The sequence below is a fragment of the Peromyscus californicus genome, unplaced genomic scaffold (genome assembly GCF_007827085.1).
Source record: "Peromyscus californicus insignis strain IS unplaced genomic scaffold, ASM782708v3 Scaffold_1__1_contigs__length_55948999, whole genome shotgun sequence".
In the NCBI taxonomy this organism is placed as follows: domain Eukaryota; kingdom Metazoa; phylum Chordata; class Mammalia; order Rodentia; family Cricetidae; genus Peromyscus; species Peromyscus californicus.
In genome coordinates, this window is record NW_026294492.1 from 38,053,423 (window position 1) to 38,077,385 (window position 23,963).

At 50.6% G+C, this 23,963-nt stretch overlaps 1 long non-coding RNA gene across 1 annotated transcript; it reads left to right on the forward strand.

Annotated features, from left to right (window-relative positions):
- Positions 1–1,446: 1,446 nt before the first annotated feature.
- LOC128115634 (uncharacterized) lies at positions 1,447–15,891 on the forward strand. The gene is made up of 3 exons (XR_008220239.1): positions 1,447–1,639; positions 2,659–2,768; positions 15,295–15,891. It is a non-coding gene; the product is annotated as an uncharacterized LOC128115634 (long non-coding RNA).
- Positions 15,892–23,963: the final 8,072 nt, after the last annotated feature.

Consider the following 23,963-nt stretch of genomic DNA (forward strand, 5'->3'; position numbering starts at 1 on the left):
TGAGAGGAGGGAACCTGAACTGAGAAAAGGCCTCCATAAGATCAGGCTGCAGGCAAGCCTGTGAGGGAGGTATTTCTTAATTAGTGACTGGTGGGGGAGGGCCCAGCTCATTGTGGGTGGGGCCATCCCGGGCTGGTGGTCCTGGGTTCTATAAGGAAACAGGCTGAGCAAGCCATGATGAGCAAACCAGTAAGCAGCACCCCTCCCATGGCCTCTGCATCAGCTCCTGCCTCCAGATTCCTGCCCTGTTTGAGTTCCTGTCCTGACTTCCCTCAGTGGCGAACAGTGATACGGAAGTGTAAACCAAATAAACCCCTTCCTCCCCAAGTTGCTTTGGTCATGGTGTTTCACACAGTCATTGAAGCCCTGACAAAGACACCAAGGAATGACTGCTGCCGGAGGACCAGGTCCCAGGCCAGTCTCTCTCTTCAGCTCCCAGGAGAGGCACACCTAGGCACGTCTGTCCTTCCGTACCTTCACCGGTGGCCTACTCCATAGCCTCCCTAAGAAGTCATTGGATGGTTGAGGTGAAGTCAAGGTTGGATCAAGACTATGGGACAGTCTCCCCACAGAGCCAGGACAAGACTATGGGACAGTCTCCCCACAGAGCCAGGCTCTTGGGGCTGAGATAAACAAGGTAACAGCCATTCAGCATCATCAGGTGTAGGGCTGTTGATAAAGGTGCTGCAGTCTGAATGCACAGAAATCAAGTACTGCAATCTACCCCAAGGTGATAATATGGGGTGGGGGTCCTTTGGGACATCATTAGATCATGAGTGTCCATCTCCTCTGGATAGCCTTAGGAAAGAGGTCCTAAGGGAGCTGCCTGGCTCTCCCACCGTGTGAGGACCCATGGGGAACTCATCATCCAGGAGACACAGAGCCCTCCTCACCAGACATGGAGTTTGCTAGCTCGTTGATCTGAGACCTTCTAGTCTGCAGAATAGGGAGGCGAAATTTCTGTTGTTTGTTAACCGCCCTGCTTACGGTAACTGTGATGCTGTAGTGGACCAAGACACCGACTGCATGGGGACGTTGGACCCTTGAACTTCACCTAGCCAGTGTGTGACCCTGAGCAAGTCCCTTTCCGTCCCAAGGCCTCCATTTCTCAGTTGTCAAATGAAAGAGGCTTACTCTAGGGTTGTCCCCACAGTCCCGTGACCTGGGTCCTCAACTCCACCTTGCTCTGAAGCCCTGCCTCTCTCTCTCTCCATCTTCCTGAAAGCCCATGGTGTTCAGCTGGATAGAGACCCACAGAATGCAGACTGCCTGTGCTGGCCCCTTCCTTTCCCCTCTCTCCCAGCACGGGGTTTTCATCCACTGACCGCGGGGGCGGGGGCGGGGGCGGGGGCGGGGGCGGGGGCGGGGGCGGGGGCGGGGGCGGGGGCGGGGGCGGGGGCGGGGGCGGGGGGGCTCCCAGCGCTTCTCCCAGCAGCACCAGGTGCTGCTGCTGTGTGCAGAAGGCAAGCAGCGGCTACCCCGGGAGATGAAACAGTTGCTTCTGAGTGAGGCGTGGTGAGCTGTGCAGCCCTCACCTGATCCTTAGCGACGCTGGAGCGCCTTGGACTGCGTGGGCAAGGCAGCTTCCTGTCTGAATGCTCAGCCAGGAGGCGTTGAGCTCACCCGCACCAACAACCCTGTAAGTGCCCCCACTTGCACGCCCACTCAAAGGGGCCCTTGCAGGACTGGCAGCAGCATCTGGGTGCCCTCCCTCCCTCCCTCTCCCAGAGCTGCCATAGAGCCTGCACCCTGTGGCTCCGTGTCCCCTGGAGAATGAAGCTCACTCTCTAGTCTTCCAATCAAATGTTCATTCAGTTTTGCAAGAGATATTTAATATGCAAAAAAAGCTATAACGGAGTAAGTTTTTTTTTGTAATAATTGCTTTTATTATTGCTCAACATTTATAAATCCAAGGGATGCAAATGGCAACTTTGGAACTGTGGTTTTTAAGATGAGTTTTAATGTAATCTCTGGAGTTGAATATCACTTGATTTTGTTTGCTGCCATATGGGGCAGGCACTCTACTACTGAGCCACATATTCAGTGTGTGTGTGTGTGTGTGTGTGTGTGTGTGTGTGTGTGTATACTGAGGATTGAACCCAGAGTTTGTGCATGCTAGCCCTCTGTCACTGAGCTGTATTCCCAGCCCTACAGTAGTATTCTAAGTATGGCACGGTAGCACTTAAGTATGCTTTCTGTGGAAGTGGGGGCAGCCTGTCTGTGGTTTGAAGAACATTCATGTCATGGCTTTTTAAGAGCCAACGCAATTTCCTTAGACTTTGTATAATTCCTGGGGTCCCATGGCCCAGCCTCTGATGTCCTCCTAAGGAGCCACAGTTACATGGCTGCTGACCCAGCTAGTGCTCTTTTCTATGGGTGCCATCACGTGGGACTTGATAACGAAGAGCAGCGGACCAGGCTTTGAGTGGCGAAGCCTTGGGCAGTGGTGTCCCTGTGTACATGGACTATGGTGTTAGACAGGGCGTGTGTGATGGCCAAGGGCGGGCAGATGACTGAATGGGCTCTAAGCTGTTCCCAACCCTGAGGTTAGGGCTTTCAAGGAAAGCTTGTAAGGGGCTGCTGCCCTCTGAGGTGTTTGTGTCCTGCCATGGAGGCACTCTTGGGCTGTCATCACCTAAACCATTTGCATTTCCCCAGTCAGGCGGAGGAGACAGCATCCTGGAAGACAGTGAAAGGCGAGCACACGGTGACCACGTCCATAAAAAGGATACAGTCTTCACTGATGAGTTCAAGGCATCCTGTGCTTGGTACTGTCTTGATTCCCAAGTGTCCTGCCTCGTCTCTGGTGTGTGTGTGTGTGTGTGTGTGTGTGTGTGTGTGTGTGTGTGTGTGTACAATTGTGCATTTGGATACATCTATTCATCAACCCAGTGTGACCAGGACTATAGTCTGTTCCTCAGGTCAGGGTTGTGGATAGGCCAAGGTTAACCTAATCTCTACTACAAAGATAGACTGGCAGAGTCCAGTTGCCCCTTCCTTCTCATTTCTCCAGTGAGCCAGAGGGAATCTGCCCGTGAAGAGTCCCCTGGCAATGCCCACTGGGAGCCTGTGTGCCCTTCTGCATGGGCAGAATAGCCAACTGTCTCTGTGGTACATAGAATTAGAAAAGACAGGAGTTGTACCTGGAGCTCCACGGCAGAGCACTTGCCTAGCGCAGGAGAAACTGAGGTCAGTTCCCAACAGCTTGTGTGAGTGCTGTCTCTCCCTCTCTCTGTCCACCCTCTCTCTCCCTCTCTCCTCCTCTCTCTCCCTCTCTGTTCTCTCCCCCCCCCCCCCCCCGTCTCTATCACACACACACACACACACACACACATACACACACACACACACTCCAAAGCTGCCCTCCATGTGATTCTCTATTGGGCCTGATAATTATCATTAGCAAGTCTTACCTCTGAGTTTTAATAATCTCAATTGTATACGCTTATGGAAAAGGGATGAGGGCACACTTGAAGACCCCTTTATTTACGCTGTATTTCTCTCAAGACAGGAGGAGGTAGCACAGTCCCCCTTCTTGACTTCTGGAGCAGGCGTGGAGCAGGTGTGTAGACGTGTTACCCACTCCACTGCACTGCGCGAGGACAGGGGCAGGCAGGGGAAGGGGTAGGCATGCTGTGTGTGGCTGCTGTGAATCTTAATTCAATTCACTCTGTGTGGCTTACTGAATCAATGTTGGGAAAACAGAGCACTCTCCTGGGAGGAGAGGTGTTTGGTATAAATAGAAGGTATTATCACTGCGAGGCAATTGGGGGACGTCATGTCGCTCATACATACAGCTCAACGCAGCAGCCCCAGCTCCAGCCGTGGGCCGCAGGGCATCCAGTAACCTGCTTCCATTTGCTCATCCCAGGAGAGAGGGCTCTTCCTCTACTCAGCATCCGCATCAGGGAGACCTGAGCAAATCCATGTCTCTCTGGACTCTCCTTGCCACCTTCATTTAGCTCTCTTTGGCTCCGTCATCTCAAGCTACCTTCAGGGCCCTCTCAATTGGGTCCTTCCCACGCTGATGAGGTACTGTGAATGGGGATGCCACTCTCCACCCTCAGCACCAATTCTGAGCCAGAGCTGGGTCTTTCCTTGCTAAAGCACTTTTGTGGAGCTTTACAGAGCTCTAGCGTACACACCACCCAATTCACCTATCTAAGGGTAGTCCCAGTCACTAAGGAGATGGAGGCGGGATCAAAAGTTGAAGGCTGGTCTAGGCAGTTTAATGAGACCCTGTCTCAAAATAAAGCATGGGGACTAATATAAACAATAATATGTCTAGCTTTTATTGTTTTCTCCCAGGGTCCGTGGAAGAGTCTAACAACCAGCTGAGGATTCTAATCTGAGGGATATCAAATGAATCTAAGCACACTGAGTTCGTTAGTCCATTCCTTTATTCTTCTCAGTCAATTCTATCTACAGTTTCTTTTCTGCTCTCATACTTAGCTCTTCTCAGTCCCTCCTGCTGTTCTCTCATGTCTACCGAGTTCTTTCCATCTCCGTCCTCATCTTTGTGCTTCTCAATCCATTCTCCCCAGTGCTCTCAGAGAACCAGTACATATACCCAAGCAGTAATTCTCTGGCAAAGCAACTCGAGGCTTGAAGTTTCAGAGTCACAGAGAGAGGTGATAAGGATCTACACATAAAGCAATAAATGTCAGCTTCCAATTACAACCCAAAAGGGAGTGACTAAAGGGGAGTTCTCTGGTGGGGTCAACTAAAGGCTAAGATCAATTAGGGAATCTAGGACTAGCACCTGGCTGAGGAGGAATTAAAACTTAATTTGCACAAGAAAGAAGCTTGGCATCTATCACCTGCCTGGCCTTGAGGGCAATCTCCTTGGGTCAGTGGGAAGTAACTACCTTAACTCAGTAACTAGCAAATGGCTAAAACTTCATCCCAGGAATGGGAGCAGTAAATCTCTTAAGTTAGGGTCTTGTGTAAATAACCCGGGGTGAAGGTAAGGAGTTGAGGATTTAATTGTTAGTGGTTCTTTTCTCTATCTGTGGGTGAGATGAGCTAATGTTTATCTATGCTCAGTTTTGTCCTTGGAAAAAGGTATCTTTGCTGAAATACTTTTGTCTGGAGAATGGCCCTGGTCAGATATATGTTAATGAAAAGATAAACACAGCTGGGGACAGTTATCCAATTACCCCAAATGTATAGGGAAAGTTGTGCCCAAGATTGAGATGCAATCGTGAGATTACATGTACACATAACATGGAGATGCACGGTAAATGGGGAGAATCATAGCTGTTATTGCACAAGAAGATTACAACAAGAGACAGCCAGTTCATTCGAAAGGCGGTAATTCCATAACACCTTGCAGGATGGTTTCCTCTAACAGAACCCTTAGTTCTGATAGGTTGACCTTCGGAATTCTACTTGTCACTGCTGTATTCTCCATGGACTTTTGCTACCAGCGGCTCTCAATAAAAGAGTGGATTGGCGATATTCCTCAGTGAAAGGACACTTACCTAGTATACTGGCTAGTTTATGTCAACTTGACACAAGCTAGAGTCATCTGAAAGGAGGGAACCTCAATTGAGAGAATGCCTCCATATGATCGGACTGTAGGGCATTTTCTTAATTGGTGATTGATGGGGGAGGGCCCAGCCCATTGTGGGTGGGACTACCCCGGGGCTGGTGGTCCTGGGTTCTATAAGAAAGCAGGCTGAGCAAACTATGGGGAGCAAGCCATAAGCAGCTCTCTTCCATGGCCTCTGTATCAGCTCCTGCCTCCAGGATTCTGTTCTGTTTGAGTTACTGTCCTGACTTCCTTCAATGAGGAACAGCAATATGGAAGTGTAAGCCAAATAATCCCTTTCCTCCTCAACTTGCTTTTTGGTCATGGTGTTTACTACAGCAACAGAAACTCTAAGACACCTAGTATGTGCAAGGACTGAAGTTCAATCCCGAGACTGCACACACACACACACACACACACACACACACACACACACACACACACAATTTGATGTTTTTATTCTGTTTGCTTTTGAGTTTGTGTTCTAAAGCATCAGCTGGCCTGGATCTAAATATATAGCCCAGGTAGACCATGAACTTATGGAGGTCCCCTGCCTATTCCAAGCACTGGATTACAGGCACGCACCACACCATGACTGACCTCGGTTCAGTAAGGTTTTAGCAAAACTGTCCCCACAGTTATAGAACATTTCCATCACCCACATTCTCTAGCTATCTCCTCCTCATCTCTACATCACCACGGCCTTTCTGTTCCTGTCTTTCTATTGCTGTGAAGAGACACCTTGGCCACGGCAACTCTTATAAGGGAAAGCATTTTTTTTTTTTTTTTCGAGACAGGGTTTTTCTGTGTAGCTTTGCGCCTTTCCTGGAACTCGCTTTGGAGACCAGGCTGGCCTCGAACTCACAGAGATCTGCCTGGCTCTGCCTCCCGAGTGCTGGGATTAAAGGTGTGCGCCACCACTGCCCGGCAGGGAAAGCATTTAATTGGAGCTGGCTTACAGATTCAGAGGTTTAGTCCATTACCATCATGGCAGCATGCAGGCAGACCTGGTGCTGGAGAAGGAGCTGGGAGTTCTACATCTGGATCTGCAGGCAGCAGGAAGAGAGAGACACTGGATTTGGCTTGGGCTTTTGAAATTCTAAAACCTACTCCCAGTGACACACTTCCTTCAACAAGGCCACACCCACTCCAACAAAGCCACACCCCCAACCCCTGTCCAGTAGTACCACTCCCTAATGACCAAGCATTCAAACATACGGGCCTATGTGTTGTGGATTGTTTGTATTGTAATGGTGTGTCTCTGTCTATGGCACTTTCTGATTGGTTTAATAAAGAGCTAAATGGCCAATAGCTAGGCAGGAGAGAATAGGCAGGCCTTCCAGGAAGAGAGAAGAGAAACCAAGAGGATGAATCTAGATGTGCAGATTCGCCAATGAGACAAGGAAAACAGGAGGTGTGAGATGGAAGAAAGGTAACGCCGTGAGGCAGGCCGTAGATTAATAGAAACGGGTTAATTTAAGTTATAAGAGCTAGTCGAGAACAAGCCTGAGCTAAGGCCAAGCTGTCATAATACTAAGTCTCTGTGTCACTATTTGTGGGCTGACAGTCCCGATGAGAAAGCTTGCTACACCCAAGGTGGTCATTCTTGTTCGACACCACAGTTCCCGTAGAATCTTCTCCCCATTTCTTCTGTTTCAGAGAAGCTGACATCCTAGGTGCATTAGTCAGGGTTCTCTTGAGGAACAGAATGTGCAGCATGAAAACAGACGTATAAAGAGGATTTATTAAAAGGCTGTGGTCCTTCTAGTTCAACAATGGCTGTCTGCCAACTCACAGTCCAACAATCCAGTAGTTACTCAGTCCGGGAGGCTGGCTGTCTCCGCTGGCCTTCAGTGTATACAAGAACCCTGAGGAAGTAGGCGCTGACGCCAGTAGGGACGGACTTGCCAGTGAGTGAGAGCAAGCGGGCAGAGCACAAGCTTCCTTCTTCCATGTCCTTTCGACGGGCTGCCAGCAGAGGTGTGGCCCCGGCTCTTCCCACCTCCAAAGATCGGAATTAAAGGTGTATGTATCTTCCCAGCTCAAAAGATCCAGATTAAAAGAGGATCTTCCCACTTTAAATGATTTTTTTTTTAATTAAGAAAAAAATCCCTAACCAAGAATAGCCATCATAGTGAGACATATGGTCCTTTTTGAGGCAAAGTCTCACATACCCGAGGTTAGTTTCAAACTCACTACGTAGCTGACGATGACTTTGCGCTTCTCATGTTCCTGCCTCAGCCTCCCAGCACTGGGCTCATCACACCCCACCACACAGTTCCCAACCTTGTTCTTTTGTTGTTGTGGTTTTGTTGTTGTGGTTTTGTTTTGGAGACAGGCTTTCAGGATGTAGCTCTGGCTGCCCTGGCATTCAGTATGTAGACCAGGCTGGCTTTGAACTCACAGAGGTCCACCTGCCTCTAGAGTGCCAGGGCTACAACCATGCACCCATATACCTGCCTCTACCTTGTTCTGAACAATGATCAGACAATTGCTATCAAGCCAGGGGCAGGCTCAGGGATTATTTGATACTTAGTTCTTCAAAACATTTTATTACATTTACTTGTTTGTATGTGTACAAGTGCGTATGTATATATGTGGGGGCACAGACATGCATGGTACCTGTGTGGAGGTCGGAGGACCATAGTGTCAGAGTCAGCTTTCTTTTTCTACCAGGTGGGTCCCAGGTAAGGAACCCAGATCGTCAGACTTGACCGCAGGCTCCTTTATCCACGGAGCCGTCCTGACCACCTTACGTAGTTCTCTTTATGGTGGCATGGGGCCTGACCGCTTCACCTGCTTTGGGTTTTTTTTTTTTTTTTTTTTTTTTTTTTAAGATTTATTTATTTATTATGTATACAGTGTTCTGCCTGCAGGCCAGAAGAGGGCACCAGATCTCATTACAGATGGTTGTGAGCCACCCTGTGGTTGCTGGGAATTGAACCCAGGACCTTTGGAAGAACAAGCAGTGCTCTTAACCTCTGAGCCATCTCTCCAGCCCCTGCTTTGGTTTTTGTCCAGACTGGAATGTGAGCAACTTGGAGGATTGCTTCCTTCTGCAGGGTTATAGCTGGCAACATTTTGCCAGTGCACAGCCTTTCCGCCTTTGTTGAGAGCCGTGAGTTCATGCACGTGTGGGTCTGTTTTTGAACGCTGTCCTACTCCATTTATCTGTGTGAGCCTTGATGGCCAATACCACCCTGTCTTGAGTTAACTTTGTGATAAACCTGAAGTCAGGCAGCGTTTCTCCAACTTGGTTCTTCTTCAGAGTTGTCTTGGCTAGTCCATGTACGTTCTAGAATCTGCTTGTTGACTTCTACAAGACAGTGTCCTGGGGTTTGGTAGGGAGTATGGTGACTCTACGGAGTAATTGGGGGAGGGGACCCAGGAGACCGCTCTGGGGGTAAAGGCACTCACCAACCAAACCTGACAACATGAATTGGCTCTCTAGAGCCAGCATGGTGGAAGGAGAGAAACAAGCTGTCATCTGTCTTCCACAAGTGCTGTGAGGGACAGACAGACAGATGGACAGACAGACATACAGGCAATAAATAAGTAAATGGGGCGAGCTAGCATCTTAACAACGCTGAGACTTCCGAGCTGTGAGCATAGTTGATGAATCCATTTGCTTAGTGGTTGCTTCCTGCCCACCACCCCCCAACCCCCAGAATGCTTTGCTTACTTTGTTTTTAGGGATAAAAGTAGCCCAGGCTGGCCTGGAACTTGTAGCAAGCTTCCTGTTCCTGCCTCTTGATTGTTGAGATAATAGATTCGAGCTACCACTCCTGAATGCTCAATATTGTTTTTGGTGCTGGTGGTGGTTGGCATGTTGGTGTTTGGGTGGGGTGGGGTGGGGTGGGGGAGGGGGGTTGAGATTTGAAATAGAATCTTACTACGAAGACTTAATTGATACCAGTACTCACTACATAGCCCAGGCTGGCTTCACACTTGTAGCGGTTCTCTGGTCTCAGCCTCTGGTGTGCTGGGATTATGGGCAGGTCTGCAGAGGTACTCCTAGAATTTCATAGTTTCCAGTCCTCACGCGTCTGCAGGGCATCTGTGCCCCCACACTCCCTAGCTCTGAACAGTTGACCGTGGGGTGCAGCTCCAGCCCTAGAGTGAAAGGCTTTCCCTCCTGGGCCCACTTGTTCAGAACACACTAACCACGCTCAGTGTGTGATGACACAGATACCTGCCACTAGGGACTGCTGAGGCCTCCAGCTGTCATTCTGTGGACCTGAGGGCCAGCCCAGCAGTCCACATCTGGCCTCCAAGTCCACAGATGTGCAGCTGAAAGGAGGAAATACATCTCTCTTCTCCTCTTAGGTTTGTGATTAAGCCAGGATGGCAAGGAAACAAGGCTCAGGCTGGGCGGTGGTGGCGCATTCCTTTAATCCCAGCACTGGGAAGCAGAGGCAAGTGGATCTCTGAGTTCGAGGCCAGCCTGGTCTACAGAGTGAGTTCCAGGATGGCCAGGGCTACAAACAGAAACCCTATCTCAAACAACAACAACAAGGAAAAGAAAGCCCCAAATCTAGTCTTTGGTTCTACATCTCCAATGCTGTGCTCCAGCCAAACCACACTCCTCCACCGGTGAAGCACACTCCTCCTCTAAACTGGCGCTCAGGTGTGCTGTGTCCTGCACCGATCCTCCTGTAGGGAGGCCCACACCGAGACGTTCTGGGTCCTTACAGGTCAGTTCACATCCCGTGTCTCTAACTCGCTGGACTTTTTCTTACTCCTTGGGGTTAGTCAGAGGCATCGTGTTATGAAAGCTATTAACTTTGGTGGTTATTAGTATAATTAGTTCTCTTTTAGTCAGTCTGTGCCAGCCACCACACACGTGTACACCCATGTATATGTGGGCACACACACATATTCACCTTTAAGCACTTTTGTGAGTTTGTTTCCTTATAAAGATTGATTATTAGTCAGATATCAAAGGTCAAGGCTCCCAATAACTCACTCTGTGGGTGCTAACCAGATTTCAAGAAACTGCTTTCTGTCCCAGAAATCAGGACAGGGCCCCCCTGTTGACTCTCTCCCTGGACAGAGCTGATAAAGTGTACTGTGACCTAGTGTCCACCCCCCCCGTCCCCTCACAGTAGACCTACCCTGTTCTTTACAACCCTGAATTACAGCTCCTTGCCTTTGATCCGTGTCCCGGACTTCTCCACAGGCTGCAGGTCACATGGCTCCTTCCCCCTTTGGAAACCCAGGGTGTTCAGTGTAGCAACTGTAAAACTGTAGCAGGGGGTTGCTTCACAGCCAGCGGGAAGAGCCGGCCTCTCCAGGGAGAAATCGGGTATCCCTGGAATTCACTCAAACCCGCGGCCACAGCAGGCTGCTTTTGCCCAGGAGCAGTTGTGCCTTTCTTACAGCCTTTCTACTCTCCTGTGGCAATGCGGAGGGAAGTGGGAAGGGAAGAGAGCAGGCGTAACTGAGAACACTCTCAGGATTGGCTGTTTTCTCCCTGCACCAGGTTTAACGGCTCTTTTCTGATTGGTCCTGTTTCACATTTCATTTGCATACTACACATTTCATTTGCATACACATTTCATTTGCATACACATGCAGCGCCAAACTGGGCCTATCAGGCTTTCTGTGACCCGCCACAACCCAGCATCCCCAAGAGTCCTGCCCCTTGCAGGGTGTAGTTTGTTGGGTCTAGTATGTTGCTTTCCGAGTGTGACCCCCCTGAGGCCCACGCCTTCCTTCCTGGCCACTCAGTTTAGCTCTAATTCTCAGGCTGTTGTAATAGACTTGGTGCTTCAAGGATCATCTTTGTGCTGTCCTCAAAGACAGCCAGGAGGGATGCTCAGAATCCAGTTTGACTGAGCATATTCAAGAGGGGTGGACAGTCCAGCTTGGAAGAACATGGAAAGAATTCAGGATAGGATTAGGGCACGAACAGAGACCCTCCAGTGTTGTGAGGAGGGGTCTGGGGGTAGGAGTGGGTGTTGGGAGAAGCCTTGCAAACTAGATTTTATTGTTAGGGAAGTATGTGGGGAGACATAGCCCAGGCCTGAGGCTGTGAAGCCACACACACACACACACACACACACACACACACACACACACACACACACACTGCCCCCCACGCGGAGGATTTGGAGTGGGAATTACAGTGTCTGCTCCGAGTCAGGTTAAGTTTAAACACATTAGTTTAGGCTCATTTTATTCATTATTGTCATAAGAAAAGTCTTCCAAACCGGGAGGTGGTGGCGCATGCCTTTTATCCCAGCACTGAGGAGGCAGAGCCAGGTAGGTGGGTTTCTGTGAGTTCGAGGCCAGACTGGTCTACAGAGTGAGTTCCAGGACAGGCTCCAAAGCTACAGAGAAACCCAAAAAAAAAAACAAACAAAAAAGTCTTCCTAGATCTGTTGCTCAAGATCATGTAGCCCAACCAGAGTATTATCTGTGGGGCAACCTTATCTGAGCAAGAAGGCCCCCAACTTTCTAGGAATGGTTACTCCCATTCCTTAGGGTGGTCAAAGTGCTTTTCAGTGAGCTTTTTCTATCCCTGGGATGGCTTAGAGTTAAATGTGGGCATGGAAAAAGTAAACACCATGTTGTTATTAACTATTATGGTTTTTTTTTTTTGTTTTAACTCGCAGACTAACATGTATTTTAAAATTCTATTTATTTAGTGTATGTGTGTCCTTGCATGTGTGTTTGTGTGTGTGTGTGTGTGTGCAAGTGTGCATGCATATGCCACATTGTGTGCGTGGAGGTCAGGTGACAACTTGCAGGAATCAGTTCTCTCCTTCGCCAAGTGTGTTCCAGAGATCTAACACAGGTTGTGTCTTCACCTGCTAAGCTCTCTCCCCCACCCACAGTTTTGTTTTGGTGAGTGTTTGTTTAGAGTGATTGATAGATTTAGCCTTGAGTCTTTTTCCCATGTTCTCCCACACAGTACTTAAAAATATAATGGTATTAATTTTCCCCCATTCATTTAGCAAAATTAAGATCTATCCAGTTTCACAAAAGGGAGAATAAAGCCCAATCTTCCACGTAGAGTAGAGGATTCTGGAAGAACATATGGGGCTGGAAATACTACCCTGGCCCTCCTGGGCCCTCCACCTCCATGACTGTCTTGATTTATTTTATTTTACAAGTATGAGTGTTTTACTTGCATGTATATTTGGGCACCACAGGTCAGCTTGGTGCTCACAAGGTCAGAAGAGGGTGTCAGATCTCCTGGAACTGGAGTTACAGAAGGTTTTGAGGTAGTGCTGGGAACAGAACCTGGGTCCTCTGCAAGAGCAGGCAGTGCTCTTAACCACTAAACCATCTCTTCAGCCTGCCTCCATCTTATGCTTGAAAGTCATCTTATAGTAAAGACAAACTAGGTTCATTCCTGTTATGATTAAATCTGTTTCTCAAGGACTGGGCTATAGCCCACCTGTAACCTTAACTACAAATGATTCTGTACTGTGTGTTCCAGAAATGGCGACCATGTCTTTATTTCAAAAGGTTATTGTTACACCTCATTATGACTACCTTGTTATGATCACCTTGCAGCCATTTCTTTGTTTCCGGAGGTTATTATGACCAACTTGTTATGCTTATGTTCTGTTCCTGTACCCCACCTATTTGCCTGCCAAACCCCCATTTGGAAACCCCCTACTCCTGAGCTATAAAAACCCTTATCTTACTCATGCCCAATGCTGAGCTCTTGAACCCCATGTCTCTATGGAGAGACAGCTGGTTACACAAATTAAAAAACCTTGCTTTCATTAATTGATTGCTTTCATTAATTTGGTCATGATTTGGGCCAGTGGTCTTTCTCCTTGCATCTGTGGGATTAACAAGAGCATATCCGAAATGACCATTATAAGAGGGATGAGAAGCTGAGGGCAGGGGAGCTTCTGAGTTGGAGAAGCTTAGAGTAAAGGGGCAGGCTACCTAGGGAGCCTGGAGGCTAGCATGCGCTTTGTTGTGCCAACGGACACCATAGATAGCCATTTGTCCTTTCTGCCAGTGATAAGGAAATGGCTCCTTTGGTAGAGGGGAACAGGTGCCAGAATTTGGGGGAGTGGAGTTTCCTTTGGACCTGATGCATGGCATTTCACAATAGCTCCTGCAGGGCACCTCTAGACTCCCTTGTGAGACAGCCATTCTCCATCCGTGTAAGGGCTTGATGTTGAGAGGTCCTGAGCACTGTGCATAACACCAATGCTCTGACTGGAGATGGGAGGAAACCCAGCTCAAGGGATCCGCATCTTCGGCATTTGTCCTCAGAAGACTTGCTGAAACTGAAGCATGTGCTCAGTACCATCTCTTAAATTCTGGCTCAGTAGGTCTTGGGGGAGGGGTGACATTTGCAATGGAAATAGTTTCCCAGGTGATGCTGTTGGGCTGGGGACTGTAGCAGGCTCTCTTGTATGGCCAGCCCCCAAATAATGACACGCAGAGACTTATTAATTATGAATGCTCTGCCTTAGCTTAGGCTTGTTCCCAACTAGTTCTGAGAACTTAAATTAATCCATATTTTTTTAATCTACATTCTGGCACGTGCCTTGTTACCATACTACACATCCTGCTTCCTCTGTGTCTGGAGACTCTGCCTTTCTTCCCATAATTCTCTTGGTGCCTGGAAGTCCCACCTATACCGCCTGCCTAGCTGTTGACTGTTCAGCTTTTTATTACACTAATCACAGCAACACATCTTTACACAGTGTGCAGATATACACATCAGGGGACCATTACTTTGTAAATCACTGAGTTCATGCATATCTACGGGAGATTCTTTAAGCATACGATCTACTCCTATGTGGTAATTTGAATGTAATTGGCCCCCTTGTTGGAGGAAGTATGTCATTTTGGAGATGGACTTTGAGGTCTCATATGTGTTCAAGCCACATCCAGTGTCTCAATTCACTTCCTGTTGCCTTTGGATCAAGATATAGGACTCTCAGCTCCAGCACCACATCTGCCTGCACACCACCATGTCCCACTATGATAATAATGCGCTAAACCTCTGAAACTGTAAGCCAGCCCCAACTAAATGTTTTCTTTATAAGAGTTGCCATGGTCATGGTGTCTCTTCACAGCAATAGAAACCCTAACTAAGACACCCCATGTGCTGGCCAGTTTTTATATCATATTGACACAAGCTAGAATCATTGATTGATGTGGGAGGGTCCAGTTCACTGTTGGTGATTGCCATCCCTGGGCAGGTGGTCCTGGGCGTTATAAGGAAGCAGGCTAAACAAACCATGCTGAGCAAGCCAGTAAGCAGCACTCCCCATGGCCTCTGCATCAGCTTCTGCCTCCAGGTTCCTGCCCTGTTTGAGTTCCTGCCCTGACATCTCTTCAGCAATGGAGTGACCTGAGAGTTATAAGCTGAAACCAACCATTTCCTCCCTGAGTTACTTATGGCCACGGTGTTTTATCACAGCAACGGAAACCTTAACGGAGATACCCTGGAAACCAGTGGAGAGCATTGTCAGATGGGGATGGGGTGGGCTGCTGTGACAGAGAGGCCCAGCGGGAAATAAAGGGCTACAGAACATCAACATTTCTCTGTGTGAGGGAGAATCATAACAGATCCTGTGGGGTACCACCAGACCCCCTGCAGGACCAAGGTGGTCATTCCCCAGTTACACAGTTACAGGGAGTGTTGATGGCTTAGAACTTCTTGCTTGACCCCCTCCGTCTGTCATGGGGAGGTGGACCTGCCATCCTGCCTCAGTTTCCTCAATGTAGCAGTATGAAGAGCCGTTGATGGAGACTCTGCCATTGTGCTTATCCAACAGGCAAAAGTAGCTGCCTCCGCCATGGTGTTACCCTTGCAGGAGCAGCCTGCCTCTGCGAAGGACCGGTAGTCTGGGAACACAAAGGTTCCATCCCTTGACTCTGTCCAGATGTTCATGAAAGGCCACCCTTGTTCCAGAGTGCCCATGAGCCAGCAGACTGCTCCCATTCAGCGTCACTGAGGTGCGGTTTCTTCTTCCTTGTCTCCTGGGTACCCAAGTAAGCCCCAGGGCACAGACTCTGTTCCGAGCCAGCTGAGTAACCTAAGGTACCAAGAGCGTGTTCCTGCTTGGTCAGTAGTTTTGCCCTTTGTCATTAAGGGACCCAGTTCGCCTGCAGCTTGGGCATTTACCGTCACTCTGGCTGGGCCCCGGGTTGAAGGCCAGTGCGGTGGTTTGAATGAGAATAACTCCCAGAGGCTCATGTATTTGATGAACTGTTTGGGAGTGTCCGGAAGTGCGGCCTTGTTGAGGAGGTGTGTCATTGGTGGTGGGCTTTGAGGTTTCAAAAACTTATACCAGGCCTAGTATTTTCTGTCTCTGTCTGTCTCTCCATCCCTCCCTCCCTCCCCCATTCTCCCTCCCTCTATCCCTCTCTCTCCCTCTCTTCCTCCCCCTCCCTCTCCCCTCCTCTTCCTCCCTTCCTCCTCTTCCTCCCTCTCCCCCTCCCTCCCTCCCTCCTTCCCTCCTCCTTGCCCCCTTCCTCCCTCCCTCCTCTTCCTCCCTCCCTCCTCTTCCTCCCTCCCTCCTCTCCCTCCCTCCCTCCTCTTCCTCCCTCCCTCCTCTTCCTCCTCCCTCCCCACCCCTGCCTGCTGCTTGAGGATCAGGAAGTAATGCTCTCAGCTCCTTCTCCAGCACCATGCCTGCCTGCCTGCTGCCATGCTCCTCCCCGCCATGATGATAATGGACTAACCCTCTGGAACCGTAAGCCAGTCCCCATTAAATGTTTTCTTTGCTAAGAGTTGCCTTGGTCGTGGTGTCTCTTCACAGCAATAGAACAGGGACTAAGACAGCAAGTGACAGGCCCCTCAGCGCTCAGGCTGCAGCAATGGGAGGCACGTGCAGTGAAGGGAACCTTAGGACATGGCCTGGGAGTGGCCGTCTACCACAGGGAGGCCGAAGACCTCTGTCAGCTGCCTGGTCGCAGCACTTTGGAAGAAGAGGTAGACAGTTGTGACTATGGGCCCGTGTGGCCCCAACTCTGGGTGCCCCAGGCCTCTGCAGCGGGAGCGGCAGATGTGGGGCCCCTCGAAATGCTGTCGTCCATGTAGCGAAAACCCTTAATCCGCCTTGAGGTGTTCACTCTGGGCTCAGCACACAAGCTACTGTGCTGATTTTTGCACACTAGGCCAAATGCCAACATCGCCCCATCACTTCCTTCTCACACAGGGAGCTTAGCCAGATGGAAGTGAGAGAAAGTGACAGCGTATTAGCTCCAAATTACTTGTAAAAAAAATCTCTGAAATGTCGTGACACACGGTGCCCGGCTTCCAACTGCAGCCTCCCCACCCCGGAGTGGACTTGCCAGGGCCCAGGTGAGGGCACCTTATTGCACTCGGATGGGGTGGCCTGTCCTTGGCAGTCTCAGGAAGGGTGGCTGAGGGCCTGAGGCACAGTTCACGCTATACTGCTGTCCCCTCAGCCCAGCTCGGAGTCCCTGGCCCATCTTTGTCCTAACTTGGGTGTCAATGCTCTGAACTACCTTGCCTCCCACTGATCCCTGTCACCTGTACTCCTGTGACCAACACTGGGAATCTGACAGGTGGGCCGTGGGGCCTTGGGTTTGCAATCATCATCTCCAGTGTTCGCTCAGTCCTGTCTGGTCATGTGCCACACATCTCCTGAGGCAGTGCCCACCTGCCTCACCTCAGGATGCCGACTCCTCTCCTTCCTCAAGCCCACATGCTTTCTGCGCCCCATTCTGCACAAAGGTCTCATCCTTGATGGGAGGATGAAAACCGCTAAAGGGGACTCCGGTGACCATCCCCAGTGTCACCGTGCAGGAACGGTCCCTTTCCCTATTTATGGACAGACCCTCTCCTTGGTCTCTCAATCCCGTCTTTAAGCCCTTCATTCTAGAATCACACTGCTTCTCCCCAGCCAAGACCTCATTCCAGCCACTGCCTGGATCTGTTGTAGTAGGTAGCCATTTGACCTGGAAATACCACCCCCTTTGAGGCTTCAGTAACGGTCACGCCTACAAGGCGGAGCCGAGAGAGGACCCCTGAAGACCCAAGATCCAGATGGGGGAGCTCTCTTGGTTCCTGGACCCTGGACACTGGAGGTAGACCGAGCAGAGTTCTCCAGAGAACACCGCTGGACTGTGCTACACCTTTCTCAGACTCTGTAACCTATCCCTTCACTTATAAGTTACCCCACAAAATAAACCTCCCTTTTAACTACGTGGAGTGGCCTTAATAATTTCACCAATAATCCGTGACTGGGTGTCCAGGGCAGGGGACATTGCTGAGGTGGGGATGTCAGTGAGCAGAGAGCCAGGTGAGGTCATGTCCAGCAGCAGGGTGCTAACAAACACCTCCAAAGTCATTGCAGAAGGGCCGGAGATGGAGGGTTTGCAAAGATTCCACCAGGTCGGCTCCTCCAAGCCATCCCAAGGGCCTCCCTCTGGCCTCTGTGGTGAGGGTGCCCTGGGTGATATCAAGGCCACGGCCTGAACCAGCTCACAGTTGGCAAACCGCCCAGGATAAGTAAAGGACAGGGAGGGTTTGAGCTCAGGAAGAGGGGAATTCAGGGAGGAACCGCTCCTTCCTGCCTGCCCGGGTGCACCAGGCTCCGCAGGGGACCACGGTTTGGAAGCCATGAACTGTCTGTAGGTGCTGGGGACTCCGGGGCCACTTCATTCTACGTTTGGCGCCCACCCTGCTCTGTCTGCTCACTCCATCTCACTTTCCCAAGAGAACATACAGGCACCCTAAGGAGATGGATTGCTAATTACCTGTCTTCTCCGTGTGGCGCCAGCTCTACGTGTGGGCTACAGTTCCACACTGTACCTCATAAACAGGTACAGTCAGTACGCGTTACTCATTTTTTTCCCAAAAAAAATTATCTTTTATAAAAAGAGAAAGGGGGTGGGGAGGAAGGAGCTGGAGCCTCTGGGTGAGGGTGGAGCTGACTCTTCACCCCGTCCCTGACCCGCCCGCCCTCCAGCTGTCAAGCTCCTCACATCTGGTAGCCAGTTCAGATTCAGGTCCTGAGGTTTGTTCAGTTCAAAACTTTGTAGTGTATTAAAAATGGCGTGGGCTTTGGCATCACCTTCTAGTTTGTTTGTTTTTTCGAGACAGGGTTTCTCTGTGTAGCTTTGGAGCCTGTCCTGGATCTCGCTCTGTAGACCAGGCTGGCCTCGAACTCAGAGATCCGCCTGGCTCTGCCTCCCGAGTGCTGGGATTAAAGGCGTGCGCCACCATCACCCAGCTCCACCTTCTAGTTTATGTGTGCCTGCTCCACAGTTTCCATCCTCCATTTCTGAGGGGCCCGGGAGGGGCTGGCGACCTGGGCCTGGCTGGTGCTTTCTCTGGAGCACGTCCCCTGTTGAGGAGGTGATGGGTGCTGCTCTGGTCCCCTGGCCCAGGGCAACCATCTCAGAAGGACCTCCAGGCTGCCGAGGGTTCCGTCGTTGGAGCCCTAGCCTTCAGGACCTCTGAACGTGACGTTATCTGCAAACAGGATCGTTATAGACGCAATTAGCTCAAATGAGGTCATTCTGGAGTAGGAAGGTCCCCTCACTCGCCATGACAGTGTCCTTACAGGAAGAGGATGGTGTCACCCAGGCCGTGTGACGGTGGAGACTCAAAATAGAAGTGACGACGTATCTAACGGGTGAAGAATGCTGAGGCGCAGGGATCCTCCGGTCTTCAGCACTGGAGACAGAGGGAGGGCTCGTCTGCGGCTTGTAAGTGACATGGCTGCTTCTCTGGTACCTTCGCTGCAGACCTCAGCTTCCAGGGCCGCCAGATAGTGCTTTGTGGTGTCCAGCCTCTCAGCCTGCGGTGCTTTGGGTCGGCACCCTGGCAGCTCAGGGAGGAAAGCAGCTTTGCCCTGGCGCCCACTTAAACAGCATTCACAGGGGCTGAGCCCTCCCTGTCTGTGGCCGGTGTGGTGGCTTGAATGAGACTGAGTCGCAGGAATTTGAACACAGCTGGTGGCTGTTTAGGGAGGATGAGGAGGTATGGCCTTTGCTAGAGGAAGCGCGTCACTGGAGGTGGGCTTTGAGGTTTCAGACGCATGCCATCCCCAGTGTGCTCTGCCGCTGGAGAGGTTCCAGATGAGAGCTCTCAGCTGGCCCTGCCGCCATGCTAACCCTCTGGAACCATAAGGCCAATGAAACACCTTCTCTCATAAGTTGTCTTGGTCACGGTGTTTTATCACAGCAGTGGGAAGTAACCAGCATGGCCGTTCTGTCCTGGAGATGTGAGGGTCCCGTCACTGTGTTCTTGGCAAGCTTTCAGTGGACTGGTCACACTGAGGCGGGTCCTGCCTTCCTGTAAGACTGCATACCCGAGATCTTGGGAAGATGTCAGATATGGGGTCAGGGTGGGTGGAGAGTAGGCCATTCCTGGGGCCTCTATAAAGCCCCTTTTCTCCGTATGTCAGTGAGGTTCAGCCAAACTTCCCTTTCCTGCAGGATACAGCCCCGCCCCCTCCAGGCCTCGGGAATGTCTCACTGTGAAGGTTGAGGGCCAGGGCAGTAAGGCTCCCCTAAACCATTCCGGCACATTTCCAGCCTGTGCTAAAGGCACCAGGCTTGTGGACTCGGCTTACAGCTGCTGTGCACTCCTATCACCGACCTCTTCAAAACCTGGCGGGGAGGTGGCTTGCATGGTAGACTGAGGAAGTGAGGTAGGCTTGCATGGCAGGCTGCTGCGCCAGGCTGAGGAAGTGAGTTCGGATCCCAGCACCCAAGTAAGCAGCTGGTGTGGCTGAGCTAGCCTGTGACCAGGGCCAGCGGTTGTGGAGGGGGCACAGAGACAGGAGGATCACTAGGGCTTGCTGCCACGAGCCTAGCTCCAGGTTCAGTGAGAGACCCTGTCTCAGGTGAGTACTGTGGAGAGTGATAAAGCTGGGTAGCCAGTCTCCTCCTTGTACAGGAATGTGCACACATCACGCTCATGTGTTCACACACACACTTTTTCCCCCCTAAAAGCTCTAAAAGTAAGAAAACAAAACCCCACCAGCTTTCAACCAGGTGTAGCTGAGGCAGGAGGACTGCTGAGAGTTCAAGGCCAGTGTGAGCTCCGTTGCAAGCCTCTCAAAACCTAAACAAAGGCTGCAAAGCGGTGGATGCTCAGTACTGCTCACCCTGCTCCTTCCTCTCAGCATACTCGATAAATCTGTTTTCTTCTCCCAAAGCAAGCAAACAACAAAAAAAATCCATCTTTCGTTTCGGGCTCATCCGAGGAACAGATTCAGCAGGACTAAGTCCCATTCGTTCGCTTCCTCTGCTCCAGGCACCGTTCCATTTTCGGAGTCTACGGAGTAGCCCATTAGTTACCCTCTTGTTCCAGACGAGGCCATAGCCACTCAGTGGTCAAGGACTTGACCCAAGGTCACACAGCGGCCGTTGTCCCTGGCTCAAGCCTCAGAGTTTTCCACTCTGCTTACTTTCTGATGGGGACCTTTCAGAAAACCCCAAACCCTGGAGACTTTTAGACAGCAGGCCGTGCCGTGGATGAAAGAAAGCACTGAGGAGCCGAGTCCTCCTGGGGCCGTCTTTGTGCCGGCGAATTTAGAAAAGTCTCGGTGCTCAGTTCTGGTTCTATTTTTATCTCCTCTCAATTTTCAGTGGCTCAGGCAGGTTCGGAAGACTCTGTCAGCCTCAGTGGGCACCGCTGCACGCAGCGTGGACTCTATCTACTGTGGCGTGTGAGATGGGGGGCTTTCCCCAGCTAACTCTAACCTGTCACGTCTCATTTCTTTAAGCCCCCAAACCACCTTCCACTTCCCCTAAAGAAGGACACCCCCCACCCCACCCCCCGCCGCCTTGATTTAGAACCATAGACGGTACCAGAAGGAAAGTGTTTGGGCATGATACCTCTAGTGGGAAGTCCATAAGTTATGGGAAACCCACTCCAGGTGAAGGAGCATGGGTATTAAAATGCCGACATACCTCTCAATAGGAAAAAGGTGTTTATATTATAAATGTCTGTGTAGCGTTGCCCACCTCGTGTTGACAAATATAGCCATGGAGTTGGGGCAACGGCTCAGTGGATAAAGCACATGCTGTACAAGCTTGAGGACCTGAGTTCAAATCCCCAGAATCCACGTAAGAGCTGGACGTGGCACAAGTGTGTGTAGTCCCAGCTGGAGACAGGCGGTGGGGACAGGAGACTCCTCGGGACCTTACCAGGCAGCAAGGGGTGAGCATACCAGAAAAACAACACAGACCCATCTCAGACAAGGCGGACGGTGACCAGAGGTTGCCCTCTGACCTCTGATCATGCTTTGCCCCAAACTCAGTAAGTTTAAATTGAAACAGAAATGCGGTGAAGTGTGGAGCTAAGACGGGAGCCTCCGGCTCTGAATTTCAATGGACATTGGACTTTTGAGGTGTCGGGGAAGCGAGTTCAATGCAGCCTGTATCGGATTCTGTCTTTGTTAAATCTGGCTTCTATTTTTAATACCGTATAATGCACAGGAAGACTTCAAGCGTGGCATGAACAATACCCCAATCTTTCCGTATGAATGGATACACAGTGTTCTTCCCACGTTTGTTTTCTCTGTCTCTGTGGGTACACTTCTTGACAGTCGGCCAGCTAGCCATGGTGCTGGGGAGCAAATGAAGGCTAGAGCTGCCAGAGGTCCGGTCTCCAGGGAAGAGGCCACCACTGAGCCCGAGTGACAGGGTGACAGGACAAAAGCAGCTGGCGATGTGGCTCAGTGGTGAAGGACTTGCCTAACGCTAGGGGAAAAAAAAAAAAAGAGAGCAAAGAAAATGATCGAGACTTGACCTAGGTGGGTCTAGTGGACCACACTGTCACCCCAGCATTTAGGAAGCCGAGGGAGAAGGCTCGTGAGTCTCAGGCCAACCTGGGCTACATAGTGAGACCCTACCTCAAAAAACCAAGGGCTGAGGATATGGCTCAGAGCGCTTGTGTACAGCGCTGGGTTTGATCCACAGCACTGCAAAGAAAAAGACAAGAGGGTGAAGGGGAGAGTAGAACTTCTGTTTGTTCAACACTTTCATATATATATATATAGTTATAGGGATATGAATGTATATAAATAAACATATACATTCACTAATTGTCCTCGGCAGTGAACCCCCTGTCTTGCAATGCTAAGCGCGTGCTCTACCACAACCACGGTCCGGCAGACGTTTGACAGTCTCTCTGTCGGATAGTACGGCCCCTGCCTTTGCGCTCATTTTCTCGACAGTTACCTTCCCTGACGTGTGACAAGCTCCTCGGAGTGGCGCAAAAGCTACCTTCCTTGTCACGGCCCCACTGACGGCCTTCCCAACTCCGCTAGACCACGCCAGCTCCTCCACCTGCACACTGGCTACTGCGCATGCTCCCTAATGCACTGTTGGGTATTATTTGTTTACTTGTCTGATTCATTCACAACATCTTTTAGCCGGGCGGTGGTGGCGCGCGCCTTTAATCCCAGCGCTTGGGAGGCAGAGGCAGGCGGATCTTTGTGAGTTCAAGGCCAGCCTGGTCTAGATGAGCGAGATCCAGGAAAGGCGCAAAGCTGCACAGAGAAACCCTGTCTCGAACCTAAAAAAAAAAAAACATCTTTTAAATAGTCAAGGGGTTCTTTAATTCTTTGTTGTTGCTGTTATTTTTCAGTGGTTTCCTTTTATTTTTATTTTGTGTGTATGGGTATTTCACCTACATGTGTGAAATGATGCATGTGTGTCTGATGCCCACAGAGGACATGGGATCCCCTGGGACTGCCGTGGTAGATGGTTGTGAGCCACCATGTGGGGTGCTTGGGAATTGAACCTAGGTCTTCTGGAAGAGCAGCCAATGCTCTTACCGACTGAACCATCTCTCGGCCCTGTAGAAGAAATGTAATGCAGGGATGGGGGATGAGTACAGATCGGGAGGGTCAGGGATAAAGAAAGCCGGGAGGAAAGAGACCCTGTGCAGCGTCCCGGGGCGGGTTTGAGAACGGGGTCTTGGTGGCAGTGGTGATGAGGGAGAGAACAGAGGCAGACGGGAACTCGCACGGTTCTCCCCCGTGATCGCCTGCCGTTTCCGGAAGTCCTGGGCTTGGATGCATTGCCTGGCTTGTGAGTTCTGTGGAGAGCTGACCACTCTTTATCCTGGGCTGCCAGTAGCTGCTACAGGCCATCGCCCCCTCCTCTGTGCCCCCCTCAACAAGCACTTCTGGGGACAGAGTGCTTGGCAACACTGCTTCTTCACCACCGGTGGGGAGATGCCCGTGCTTTCAGGGCAGGTGGGCGGCCTGCAGCATGATGGAAGAGCAGTACCTTTCCAGGTGTGAGCTGGCATCAGCCCACAGGCTAGGACCCACCCTCCCAGGAGTCACCTGGAAGTGTCACCTGACCACAGCCACCTTTGTTCTTGCTGATGGAAGAAAGAAAGAACCGGGCTCCTAATTAGTTCTCTGGGTTTTTTCAAAAGTCACAATTATGGCCAACCACATTGGTCCATTCCCATAATCTCAGCACTCTGCAGGCTGAGACTGGA